At 54.6% G+C, this 12,879-nt stretch overlaps 1 protein-coding gene across 2 annotated transcripts in view; it reads right to left on the bottom strand.

Moving 5' to 3' along the window:
* SKI (SKI proto-oncogene) overlaps positions 1 to 12,879 on the bottom strand; it is a 70,780-nt gene that overhangs the window by 56,594 nt on the left and 1,307 nt on the right. The window lies entirely within an intron of this gene.

Below are 12,879 nucleotides of genomic sequence, written 5' to 3'. Positions count from 1 at the left end.
GAAAATCACCTAAGGGCAGCGCCTGTGGCTCAGTCGGTAGGGCGCCGGCCCCATATACCGAGGGTGGCGGGTTCAAACCCGGCCTCGGCCAAACTGCAACCAAAAAATAGCCGGGCACTGTGGCGGGCGCCTGTAGTCCCAGCTACTTGGGAGGCTGAGGCAAGAGAATCGCTTAAGCCCAGGAGTTGGAGGTTGCTGTGAGCTGTGTGATGCCATGGCGCTCTACAGAGGGCCATAAAGTGAGACTCTGTCTCTACAAAAAAAAAAAAAAAAAAAATAGGAATAAAAAAAAAAGAAAGAAAATCACCTAAGCCCATGAGCTGGTGGTTGCTGTGAACTGTGATGCCATGGCACTCTATCGAGGGAGACAAAGTGAGACTCTGTCTCTAAAAAAAAAAAGAAAGAAAAAACAGAACTATCACTGGCCCAGCACCCACTCCTGGGCCTATTGTCAAAAGAACTGGAGGCAGGTCTCAGGAGTGTCCACACAGCAGCAGCATGAGGCAGGTCTCAGGCGTGTGTGTGCACAGCAGCATCGTGAGGCAGGTCTTAGGCGTGTGTGCACACCACATTCACAGCAGCATTGTGAGGCAGGTCTCAGGCATGTGTGCACACCACTTTCACAGCAGCATCGTGAGACAGGTCTCAGGAGTATGTGCACACCACGTTCACAGCAGCATCATGAGGCAGGTCTTAGGAGTGTGTGCACACCACGTTCACAGCAGCATCATGAGGCAGGTCTCAGGAGTGTGTGCACGCCACATTCACAGCAGCATCGTGAGATAGGTCTCAGGCGTGTTCACATACTATTTTCACAGCAGCAGCATCACAACAAGTGTCCAGGAAGAAATGAACGGACAAAATATGTCCAGCCATACCAGGGAATATTACCCGCTCGTAAACAGGAAGGAAATTCTGACACCTGCTGTAATGTGGACAACCCCTGAGGACATTATACCAAGTGAAATAACCTTGTCACTAAGAGAACAGCATCTGAGTGTGAGTCCCTGGAGCCGCCAAATCCACAGGGACAGAGAGAAACCTGGTGCTGCGGGACTAGGGCAGTTAAGTGTTTACAGGGACAGAGCCTCAGTTGGGAAGAGGGACAAGTGCCAGAGACAGGGCTGTGCTGGCGATGCCTGCACGGGAACACAAATCCAGCCAGCACAGCCACTCAATGCTATAACCCCAACACATCAGGAGGCCAAAGGTGGAGTTTGAAACCATCCTGGGCAGTAGAGCAAGATCCCGTCTCTATAAAAAAACAGAGAAATTATCTGGGTGTGGCGGGCGCCTATAGTCCCAGCTACCCAGGAGGCTGAGGCAGGAGGGTCGCTTGAGCCCAGGAGTTGGAGGTTACAGTGAGCTGTGACGCTACTATTCCAGCCTGGGCAACAATGAGACGATCTTATAAAAGGAAGAGAGAACATGAATGTATTTCCCACCGTGAGCGCTACAAACATATACAAAGCAAATGGCAAATTGCAGGGAAAAAGACTGAAAACAAAATAGCCCACCCCAATAGAAAGCAAAGAAATGCGAATTAAACAATGAGATTTTTCACCTTCCAAATTAAGAAAAATATTCCCAATGACAGTGTCTTAAAAGCATAAGGAGGCAGGAAAATAGGCCAGCTTCTTAATTCTGTAGCATATAGACTACTACACACTGTTAGTAAGGTATAAAATCAACAGCCCTTTAAGATGCCCTATGTTTGGGGGTCTCAGAGGTTCATGAGAAGATGACCAGAGATGTGTGCAAAGATCTCAGCACAAACACGATCACCCTACTTGATTCAGGTGGCAAAGACAAAAAGACGCGCCCTGGTGGCACCTGCACACATGCTCCAGTAAGTGATGCACACGCACTGACCCCCATTCTTCTCAGCAGCTCGCCCCACACACCCAGCCCCACACGCAGCCCACACATTGGCACCCAATAAGACCAACGGGCAGGGAAGACGGACACTTTGCAGGACAGGCTGACCCCACTGACGTGCCCTCTGACAAGCTGTTTCATTCCTAGGCCCATGCTTCAGACACACAAGCAGCTCACACACGCATGTCACCAAGATACACCCGATAGCATCTGCTCTCTTATCCCGAGGTCAAGAATGAGAACAGCCAGCCAGGAAGAAGCACAAGAGCTCTCACAAGAGCACTGCTGTGGACCAGCCCTGCTCAAAGGGCTCTGGACAGCCCCCAGAGCACACAGTGGGCAGGGCGCTGGTGTGGACCAGCCCTGCTCAAAGGGATCTGGACAGCCTTCAGCGCACACAGTGGGCAGAGCACTGGTGTGTCCTGATGCACGCAGCAAGCAGGTAGCAGGCTCTGTGCTACTGTGTCAACGTGGAATTTCTGGGATGCGCTTGTGTTAAGACAAGCCCTGGGGCGGCGCCTGTGGCTCAAGGAGTAGGGCGCTGGTCCCATATGCCAGAGGTGGCGGGTTTAAACCCAGCCGCGGCCAAAAAAAAAAAAAAACCACAAAAAAAAAAAAAAAGACAAGCCCTGAAGCACCATTTGCAGTGACAGAAGACAGCATGTGCCCTTGACATTAAATAAATTCCAGAACCCACAACACTGCCCAATATTCCAAAATACTACATGGCTGGCCAATGGTGCTCCAGGACATTAGGTGGAGAAGGGCCAGCGCGGTTCTGTAGATGCGCTCAAGTTCGCTTTTTATACCCATCTGTATGTACTATTTAAAGATTGTCACCATGTGCTTTTAGCTTGTTTTCCAAAAGGATGTTAAAATAGTATTTCTATAGTAAACCTAAAACAGGAACACCTGTGACACCTGTCTTGTTCAGTGAAAAGGGTGGACCGTAGCATTCATAAGGAAAAACCCAAATAAAAAGAGACTTTCAGTGTGGCAAAGATGACCAATGAGGGAGGCCCACAGGATCACTCTGCACATTTCTCTACCATTCTAGGGCTCCTTGTTGAGAATAAACCAGCCGCCTTCCCAGTGACGTGTGTGGGAAAATGTGCACTCAGATGTACACACTCAGCACCGCCTCTGTGCCTCTTAACAGGAAGAGGCATCGTCTCTGCCAGGCTCAGGCCACACTCGGGACAGCACTACACAGGCACAGTGTCCCCGGATCCCCACAAGCAGCCGTAGAAGAGCCCTCTGGGACAGCAGAGACTAAGCACCAGCTAGTGTCTAGAAAGTCTCGCTAGCTTTCCTGACACATTAGTGGCATTTTTACTATAAGTGATTTTTTACAATTCCACATCTGTTAGACTTAAATATGAAGATGATACCTGGGATTTGGTTTAAAAAATTGCAGTTCCCTTGCAAAACCAGGAGGGAGGAGCTGGATGAAGAGACACAAGCAAGATGCTAGTGATTGTTGAACTGGGCACGTGAAGTAGGTAGTTTCCACTTGACGTGGGCCAGAATTTTCCATAAAAGGCCACATTTTTTTAAGTCCACAGACATACTAAGCCCCACATTCACAAGGACAGCACAGAACAGCACTGCCTGCCAGGGGACCTTGGCCCTTCCCAGGGCTCTGCCTGGCAGGACACAATGCCTGGTTTTCTCCCCTCACGTCTCTCGAATTTCAAGGGGAAAATGTCAGGGGCCACACATGCCGGGTGACCACAGAGCCTCTGCAAACTCCTCACTTGCAACCCACATGTGACACCCTGGCAGTAGCCCCTGACAGAGCTTAACCCAGAGCCCAGACAAGGCAAGGGGACTGACCAGAACAAAGCCCCCGTCCCTGACTGCACCTCCTGGCAGTGTTGGACCACACTTCAAGGGAAGGGGCCACCCTCCCCAGAGGGGCAAGAAGGGGACATGGCCAAGCACCATCCCCCCTGGGCTGCACATGTTCTGTGTTGGTCAGTCGACTGTGCTTTGCTCCTGTCTTCCATCTGCCAGATGAACAGGAGGGCGTTGCGCCTCTCTCCCCACCACCAGAGCCTCAACAGCAGGCAGCAGGCCGGCGTCCTCCCACAGAGACCTGCATGGGCGGCATCCCCTGCAGAGGTTGTAACTAAGGAGGAGAAAGAACCCGGCTTCTGATCACCCAGGTCTTTCTCTAACACAATACTACTGCTTCTGCTAGATACAACTTTGCACCTTAAAATCTACTTGATTTCCTTTGCCACGGCCCAAAGGCCCCAGAAGCCCTGCCCAGCGGGCCAAGCTCTGCGGTCTCCTGAGACCACCACCAGGAGGGCCTCCTGCTGCAAGGCCAGGCAACCCCCACAGATCATCAGAGAGCCACATGCCTTTGGAAATTCGGGTCTGTAGCAGCCTGGGTCAGAGCAGCTGTGCTCACGTTTCATGTCTCAGGAGGATCAGACCTTCACCCCAGGGCTGCTCCCACCCTCCCCCATTCCTCCAACTCTGGGATAGCATCCCTGTTGTGGGGCCATCCTCAGCCCCCAGGCCATGCCTCACAGAGGAAACCAGGACACAAGATGTCACAGACACTTCAGAATGAAAACAGATCTTGTCCTTCATTTAGAGTCAGTTAACTCAACAGAAAAATCATGATCCAAATAAAAATGTTTAAATGAGGGCGGCGCCTGTGGCTCAGTGAGTAGGGCGCCGGCCCCATATGCCGAGGGTGGCGGGTTCAAACCCAGCCCCGGCCAAACTGCAACAAAAAATAGCCGGGTGTTGTGGCGGGCGCCTGTAGTCCCAGCTGCTTGGGAGGCTGAGGCAAGAGAATCGCGTAAGCCCAAGAGTTAGAGGTTGCTGTGAGCCGTGTGAGCCACGGCACTTTACCCGAGGGCAGTATAGTGAGACTCTGTCTCTACAAAAAAAAAAAAAAAAAAAATGTTTAAATGAGAAGACAGAAAATCTACCTACACCAGACATCAAGCTCAATTGGGGAATTAACCTGGCGGAGGCAGGAAAACCATAGAGGACCCTCACTGAGGAGACAACTTTCAGTAACAGGCAAGATGAAGCAAGCTGTACCAATCGCTACATCCACACTGGACATCCTGGAGGACAGGGTGAGAAAGGCACAGGCAGGCGGGGCAGGGACACAGGCCACCTCCCCAACCCCAGCATGATGGAACCACTTCTGGTTCAAGAAAATCAAAATGAGGCTCTGAGATGGTCAGGAACTTGGAACTCTCTGAGTGAACAACGAAACTCCAAGGCAGCCAGAACCACCCTTCAGGGGTAGACACAGGCCCCAGTTTGCGTGGGTTCCCAGGCCTAGGTCCTGATGGCTCTCACGCTGGGCCCGACCCCGTTGAAGCCCTTCCCGACTCCACCTGACGTCTCAGTGTCCCTGGCCATCAGACACTGCCATCAGTGGCCGGGACCCAACCTGGACAAAGGTTTCCCACATTCTCCCCCAACCCCGAGGCGCCCAAAGCCGCGCAGCCCCTGCCCATTACCAGCCCATGCTCTGCAAAACATTACCAGCCCATGCTCTGGAAAACAGAGCACAGCTAAGCGCAAGGAGCCACACGGAGCCAACCCTCAGGGTTTACCTTGTTTTCACAGTTTAAAGAGCTTTATAAATTGAGACAAAATCCACTAGGGTCAGGCGAGCTGGGCGACACTTATTGCATACAAGAATGTTAAAAAAAAAAATCACAGTTTTGATAGTTCTGCAAAAAAAAACTTAGCAAATTTACAACAAAACTGTCAAGTAATTAAGGCAAGACACTTCACACATGAACTTAAACTGCTAATTAAAATCCCCTCGCTTAATTGACTACATTTGCATATCATTCAACTTGGGAGTACAGTTTTTTTAATGGTTTGGGCAACATGGTAGTTAACTCCAGAAAGCAGGGAGGCAGCAGGTGAGGCGGAGCAAGGACACCGCCAGCCGCATCCAGGACCAGGTGCGGGTCCCCACCTCCCTCAGGTCTCCCACCCTAGGCCCCTCTACAGCAGGCCCCTCAGGGCAGGGGGAGGGCAGATGCCAGGCCCTCATCAGCACAGACCCCACGGCCTGGCCCAGCAGCAGCGCTGACTCTAAACACATCCTTCACTAGGTCACTGAACATTTGGCAGCGCACATGGCTCGGGAGACACACGCACTCTCAGCGCCACATGAGTGCCCATGCACTGCCCACGTGGCTGGCTGCCCCACCCGCAGTACACTCCCCCCCAGACCAGGGCTCCAAGTCCAGACCCCGCTTGCCTCCAACACAAGAGTCCCTCACCCCAGTGCCACAGGCTCTTACCACCTCCAGAGAGGAAGCCATACAGCTGCCACTACCCTCAGGCATCAGGGACCAGTGTGGCAGGAAGTTCCTGTGTCCAGGGGCCCCACAAGAGGGCCAGGCAGGGCTGCTGCTACCTTGCAGGGCAGCATGGAACAGCATGTTCAGAGCACAGAGGCCCTACTCCGCCCGGCTGCCAGAGGAATCACAGCCAGGGAAAACCAGAGTGCCAGTGCAGCTGTGACCCTCATCCACTGCCATGCAGAGACAGCGGCCTAGGGGGCCAGTCTGGGATACACAAGGACAAACTGCTTTCCAGGAACAGTTTGAGTTCCCCAAGCGACGTAACTCCTATTGAACAAACCTCCAGGGATCATCAGGGGAGGGATGGGGCCCAGAGAGGCCCACTCTACCCTGCCCTGACCACACTGGGCCACACCAAGCAGGGACCACAGGCTGGCCCCAGCACAGCACCTGGCAGAGAAGCCCCTGATACCACATGCACTGGACCTGCTAAACACCAGCCTCTCCAGGCAGGTTAGCTCCTTAAATTCCTGTCCTAGGTGGGGTCCAAAAGACCTCCATTGACCTCCCCAGAAGGCACAGGCCTCTGAGGACCCCCACGGATGGAGCTCAGTGCAGGGCATGAGTTAGAAAGGGGATTGGCCACACCTGAGCATGATCAGTGCCTGGGCCCCCAGAGCACTGTGTGCCACATACCAAGTCCCAACAAGACACACTTGCCAAAAATATCGGGAAAAAAAGTAACATTTTGACTTGGCACCCGTAGCATAGTGGTTATGGTGCCAGCCACATACACCAAAGTTGGCGGGTTCAAATCAACTAACCAACCCGGGCCAGTTAACCAACAATGACAACTGCAACGAAAAATAGCTGGGCCTTGTGACAAGCGCCTGTAGTCCCAGCTACTTGGAAGGCTGAGGCAAGAGAATCGCTTGAGCCCAAGAGTTTGAGGTTGCTGTAAGCTGTGATGCCACTGCACTCTATTGAGGGTGACATACTGAGACTGTCTCAAAAAAAAAAGACACCCTTGCCTCTGCCAGACCCTGGCCTGTACCCAGCATGACAAGCCTAGCCCAAGGCCACCAGCCTGAGGCACATGAGACTGTAGGAGTCTGTTTCCTGCAGGGGTCGTTTCTTTCAAAGGATGCCACAGTCAGGGCCCGTCCAGGCAGGACTGAAGCCAGGAATAACACAAGTGTGCCCCCCAACCACAGGTAACATTGCAGTGCATTCTGAGCACTCCACTGTAGACCCAAGGAGGAGCACCTGAGTCAGACCTGAGTGGACCACTTTCTCCAAAACACAAAAGGGGCAGGAAAAGACAGACACCTGAGGAAGACCCTACCTACTCCTACAGGGGACCACGTTCCCTTTTCTAGCCCAGGAGCACAGCTGCTGATGACCCACGACAGCCAGTGGCCTCAGGCCCCACTCAGCTCAGCAATGAGTGGTTGCTCTATCCCCAAAGCGGCCCCCAAAACAGCCCTACACATGACCCCCGGAGCAGGATGAGAGTCACACCTGGACTTCCCAGTCCACTGCCTGCAGCTGCAAAATCTCGAAGCCAGAGCACTCTTTGAATCTTTGTAAGTCAAAAAGAACAGACATAAATGCCAAATGCCAAAACGGAATCTCAGTTACTTCCAGGTTCATGCCAACTCCTCTCCTGAGGCCCTTCATCTGTCTCTGTTTCCGCCCAAAGACAGGAGAATTACTCAAATAAAGCAAAGGCCAAAGCAGGACCCTGGCAGTGTGGATGCTCCGCCCACTCAGTCCTTCTTCCAGATATCAGCAGTGTCCTTATTCCCTCATTTAAAGTCCACGCCCGAATGTGCTCTGTCATTTTAATAAATAGTAGATAGATACCCATGGCAGCACATCCCAGAGCTGCAGGACACCCCTGTCCCCAGCAAGGAATGTGCTGGGAGACAGGCCCGCTGACACAGGCTCTCAGACCCACAAGATGCTGTGCTGGGAGCTGTCCCTAACCAAAGTTCCCACCAGGATTTACCAAGCGCTCCCCTGTCAACAGACAGCAAGGCCACACCTGGTCTCCAGAGCAGCGACCGAGCCCTGAGGGGTCAGGTGGAGGCAGATCTTACTAAGGTTTGCCTAAGCAAGAAGGTGACCTTATGGTCCCCACTGCCACAAGTGGCCCCCAGGGACACCATCCATGATTGTGCTGGACACTGACCGGAACCCACTTCCACCCATGCAGGTGACGGCCAGGGCAGGAAGGGGCCAGCCCCCAGATGTAAAAGGTCAGTCTCCAGGGCTCCCTCCATACCCCCACCCCTGCTCCAGGGGCCGGCAGTCAGGAGGGGAAGAGCATTTTCCTTCCTTCTCAGTTCTCCCAGATTTTAAGGAAATAATTCAGCCTCTGTATTTTGACTCAAAACAAAGAAACTTTTTAAAAACATTTCAGTTGAAACTTGCATAATTCTTCCAGTGGAGAAACCCTCCCCAAACTTTCGCAATCCTTAGAAAGAGACACATTATTGCTACAGAGAGCCCAGCCAGCTTGGACACCTCCTGCCAGACGGCCAGGGTGCTGGCCTGGCCCTGCCACCTCCTCCCCCAGGTCCCACCTGGGTGTGGCGCAGTCCCAACCTGGGTTCCAGGCGGGGCCAAGTCACACTCAGCCCAGACTTCCTCACATGCAGTATCCTGTCTGTCCCTGAGTCTGAGACAGACACTACACCAACCAGCTGCAGAAAGGTTGGGAAACAAGATGCTGGAAGTCACTGAAAGTCACTGACCTTACTCTCCCACAGCTCCACACTGCCCAGCACTCAGGACACAGGTGAGGGCCACTCAAGGAGCCTGCTGCCCCAGAAGGCCAGGGAGGGGCTCAGCCCACGTCCCAGATAGACCGACATGCCAGGAGAGTGACCTACACAGGCTCTGCTCCCTCCACTCTCTGCACCCTGCAGGGGGACGGAGGGCACCGGGCAGGAGTGGGCAGGGTAGGTACCCAGGGCCCCCCCAACTTCCTGGGTCCATGGGGCAGACAGGAGCCAGAGCCCATTCTTGAGTCACTGCTTCTCCCCTTGAGAAGGCCAACCCCACTGGCCTTCCTTCTGGACTGAGAAACCAACACAAAGCCCCAGGAACCTTGAGGAGGACACACAGTAAGCCCCTCTGATGCAGGCCCCCAAGTGCGGGCATTTGCCTGAGTGCAGGCTCAGACACTGCAATGACCGCGGTCTCGAATGGTCCAGGAAAAAATAGGCCAGCTCCAGCTCCGGATGCTGTCCCTTCCCGGGGTCACTCTGGCTTAAAAGAGCAAAATGCAACTTATTTGCAAAGGGTCCCAAAGCCCAGCACTCCCTTCCTGGCCAGGTGTCTGCCCCTGACAGTGGGTGGCAGGCAACTCAAACCAAGTGACCATCAGTCCTCGTCCCCCTACGGGGCACCTCCACTCACACAGAAAATAGCAGTTCCACCTGATAGGCCCCCCTGGAAACCGGGCATCTGAAGGGCAGAGGAACAATGACCTGCACTACGCAAACCTCCAGTCAAGAAGTGTTCCAACCACAGGCAGCAGCTGAGAGGAGCCCCCATCGCAGCAGCACGGCTGCCGCCTCAGGAGGCACCACCTCCTTGTCAGCCTTGAAGGCCAGCACTCGGTTGCCCAGCAAGATGTCCTGTGGGACAAGGAGCCGTGTCCCAGGCAGCAGGCCAAATGGCAGCGCACACTGCCACACTGTCTCCCTTTCAGAGAGTGCCCGACCACAGACGGAGGCCCGTCCAGACCAAGAGCTATCAGACAACCAGAGAAAAAATGGACAGAGCGCCCCTGGGCAGTGAAGAGGGGTGGGGCAGGTAAGGCTCAGAGGGGCCTCTCTGCCGTGTTTCCCAGCAGCAAAACCTATCCACACCCCACCATGGTCAGATATAAACACCCAAGATCAACAAGGCAGTGGCCTCCTGTTTATCCAAGGAGAATGAGGCAGAGGCTGAGCAACGTGTTCAAGTCACAAAACCAGTGAGGGACAGAATGGGGACACAAGACCAATTGCACTAGCCCAGGACAATGGCCAGAAGGGTCCCTGAAAGGTAACTTGCCAGGAACCTGGGCAGTCTGCCTGGTCTTCCAAGTTACACCACAGGAAGAAAGCTGGGCCTGATGGCCACCAGGCAGGGTGGACAGTTCCTCTGCCCTCCATGCCATAGGACACCACTGAGGACTGCTAGCCCTTCCCAGTGTCACGGTGCTGCTGACATGTCAAGGCCTCCAGCCTGGCTGTCCGCCCACAAGTTTTCCGGGGCTGGAAGCTGGAGCCCCACCTCTGGCTGGGTTCCATGCTGGAGCAACTACAGGAAACATGACCCCACCATGGCCAGGCTGCCGACAAAGCTGGACAGGCAAAGGTAACGAGGGCGTCATGGACCCTGGGGAGATCGTGGGCCTCGCCCCACCGCAGTGGCAGAGAAGTAGTGACCCCGTCCACTCTGGCAACAGACAGGGTCCATGCCTTGTAGGCACCCAGAAGGCATCCAGCACCCTCCCCTTCAGCAGAACCCAAGCGCCTGCTGGGAACAGCAGGCCCCACAAAGATGGTTCCAGTACATTCTTTGTTCCTCTGCCCTCATCCTCAGTAGATCAAAAATATTAAAATAAACTACAAAGGAAGTGAAAAAATCAAAATCTATCTCAAGAATGAGCTATCAAGAGGTGAGTGGGAGGAGCCCCTCAAGACCAGCAGGCCACTCCCTCTAGGACAAGGGGTCGCAGCATGTGTCCACGCCCACCCTGGCACTGACATTCCTTCCCACGTGGTGCACACACAGACGAGCCTCAGGGTGGCCATGTGGCCCAGAACTGCCAACTATAGTCACAAGTCATGGGTGGGAGCAGCCCCTGCCCACTGCAGCATGCCCAGGCCATGGAGCAGGTGGGCAAGTGCCCACCTGAAGGATGAAGCAGCCCTCCAGTCCCTTGTCAGAAAGTACTCAGGAGCTGGCAAATGTGCAGGGACCCAGGCTGAAGCCGTGAGTGCCAGGGCAGGGTTGAACTGCCCCTTAGGCCAGAGACCCACCAATCACACTGAGCATGTCTCCTCATGGCTAGGGAGCCCTTTCAAAATTCCAGAGCCACACTAGAAGCCCCAAAGGGAAAGGCAGCCCCAGAGCATTAGTTGAAGTGACTGGAAGAAGCTGCAGGTCAGCTCTATGACAAGACCAGGCATTCCCTGAGACCTGGGGCCCTGGCACCCAGGACCACAGGGCCTGCTGCAAGTGGGGGGAGAAACCAAATGACCTGGGCGCCACTGGGCCATAGCTATGACAAAGAGGCGCAGCCAGCTACTGCACCAGCCCCAGCAAACCCCAGGAAGACAGAAAGACCACAAACACACATGGCCCAGAGTCGGACAAAAACAAACACAGACACACCCTGCTCAGATGAGATAAGTGACGCTCAGGCCACAGACAACCCACACCCGTCTGACCGAGCCCACCACATCCCCACACACGTGGTCTCCTTGAGCAGGGGTGCTGGCCAGGGTGCAGGCGCCCCAAGGGAAGGCCCCCCACCTCACAGGGAAAACCACAACATCCACCCCAGCCCCTCTCCCCATCTAAAGCCCGCTGGGGTGTCTCCAGCTCCACTGCCAGCATCCTCCCCCGACCCAGAAGGGATCTGCAGATGGCTGCCACCCTAGCTCCGGCCTAGCCAGGGGCAGGGACACCACTGAACACACATGCACACACATGCTTAACGGCCCCCTCTAAACAGAGGCGACAGCCCCTCGTTTCCATCCAGAGCCCCTCCTCCCCCCGACTCTGACACTCCGCTGGAGGGGCGCCCAGAGAAAACCGGGCTGAAGCATCTATTCACAGATTCAGAAAAAAAGTTTGATGCAATAGCTGAATTAATTAGGCCTCCCAAGAATAGCTGAGCCAATGCAGCATTCTGTGTGTGCAATTTAATAAGCCTGGATATTTAAAAGAAAAGTTACAAATACTCAGGGAGGTGTGCAACGGAAAGTTCCCCAGGCCTCCAGCAAATGGTTTCCATGTCCAGAGGCCTGGGAGCTGCCCAGGCCGGATCCCACAGATCCTCCAACTGGCAAACAACGCCGCCCGGCCGGCACTCGGCACCGCACCCTTCTGCGTTTCAGAGCAAAGAAGGAAATGGGTGAGTCCCAAACAAACCATAGGCGGCCAGAAACTCCAACTCTCAAGCCTGGGAGCCCGCTGACCAAGCCAGAGCCCGGGGCCCAGTGGCCCTCACCACTCAGAGGGGTCTCTGGGATTCGTGTGGACCCAGGGAACGCAGGCAGTGCTGGGGCCACCAAGTTTGGGCCCCTGTCACGCAGCCCAGACCTCTGGCTTCATCTACGTCCCAAGGCTTGAAGGCACAAAACAGGGAACTGGTGGCAAACCAGGCCCTGCCTTGCTGAAGCTCTGCTCCTGGGGGCCAAGAGAAGGCAACCGCCCCATCTGCAAGTCTGTCTGAGGCTTTGGGATGAGGACAGCAACCTCGTGGAGGCCCTAAAAACCTCAGCTAAGTCTCCCAGCCTGGATCCTCGCAGATCTAATGTCCCACGGCCCAGAGCAGGCCTCTTTCTCAGGGCAAGCACTTAAGGACTGTGACCCCCCGCCCCCCCACCCCCATCCAGCCTATCTGGGTGATGGTTGTGGGTGGGTGGAGGGGAGAGCTTTGTTACCCACCAGACCTGGCTCCGCGGGGTCA

Source organism: Nycticebus coucang, chromosome 22, assembly GCF_027406575.1.
Source record: "Nycticebus coucang isolate mNycCou1 chromosome 22, mNycCou1.pri, whole genome shotgun sequence".
In the NCBI taxonomy this organism is placed as follows: Eukaryota; Metazoa; Chordata; class Mammalia; order Primates; family Lorisidae; genus Nycticebus; species Nycticebus coucang.
Note: the sequence above shows the minus strand (reverse complement) of the source record. Positions and strands in the feature narration are given on the sequence as shown.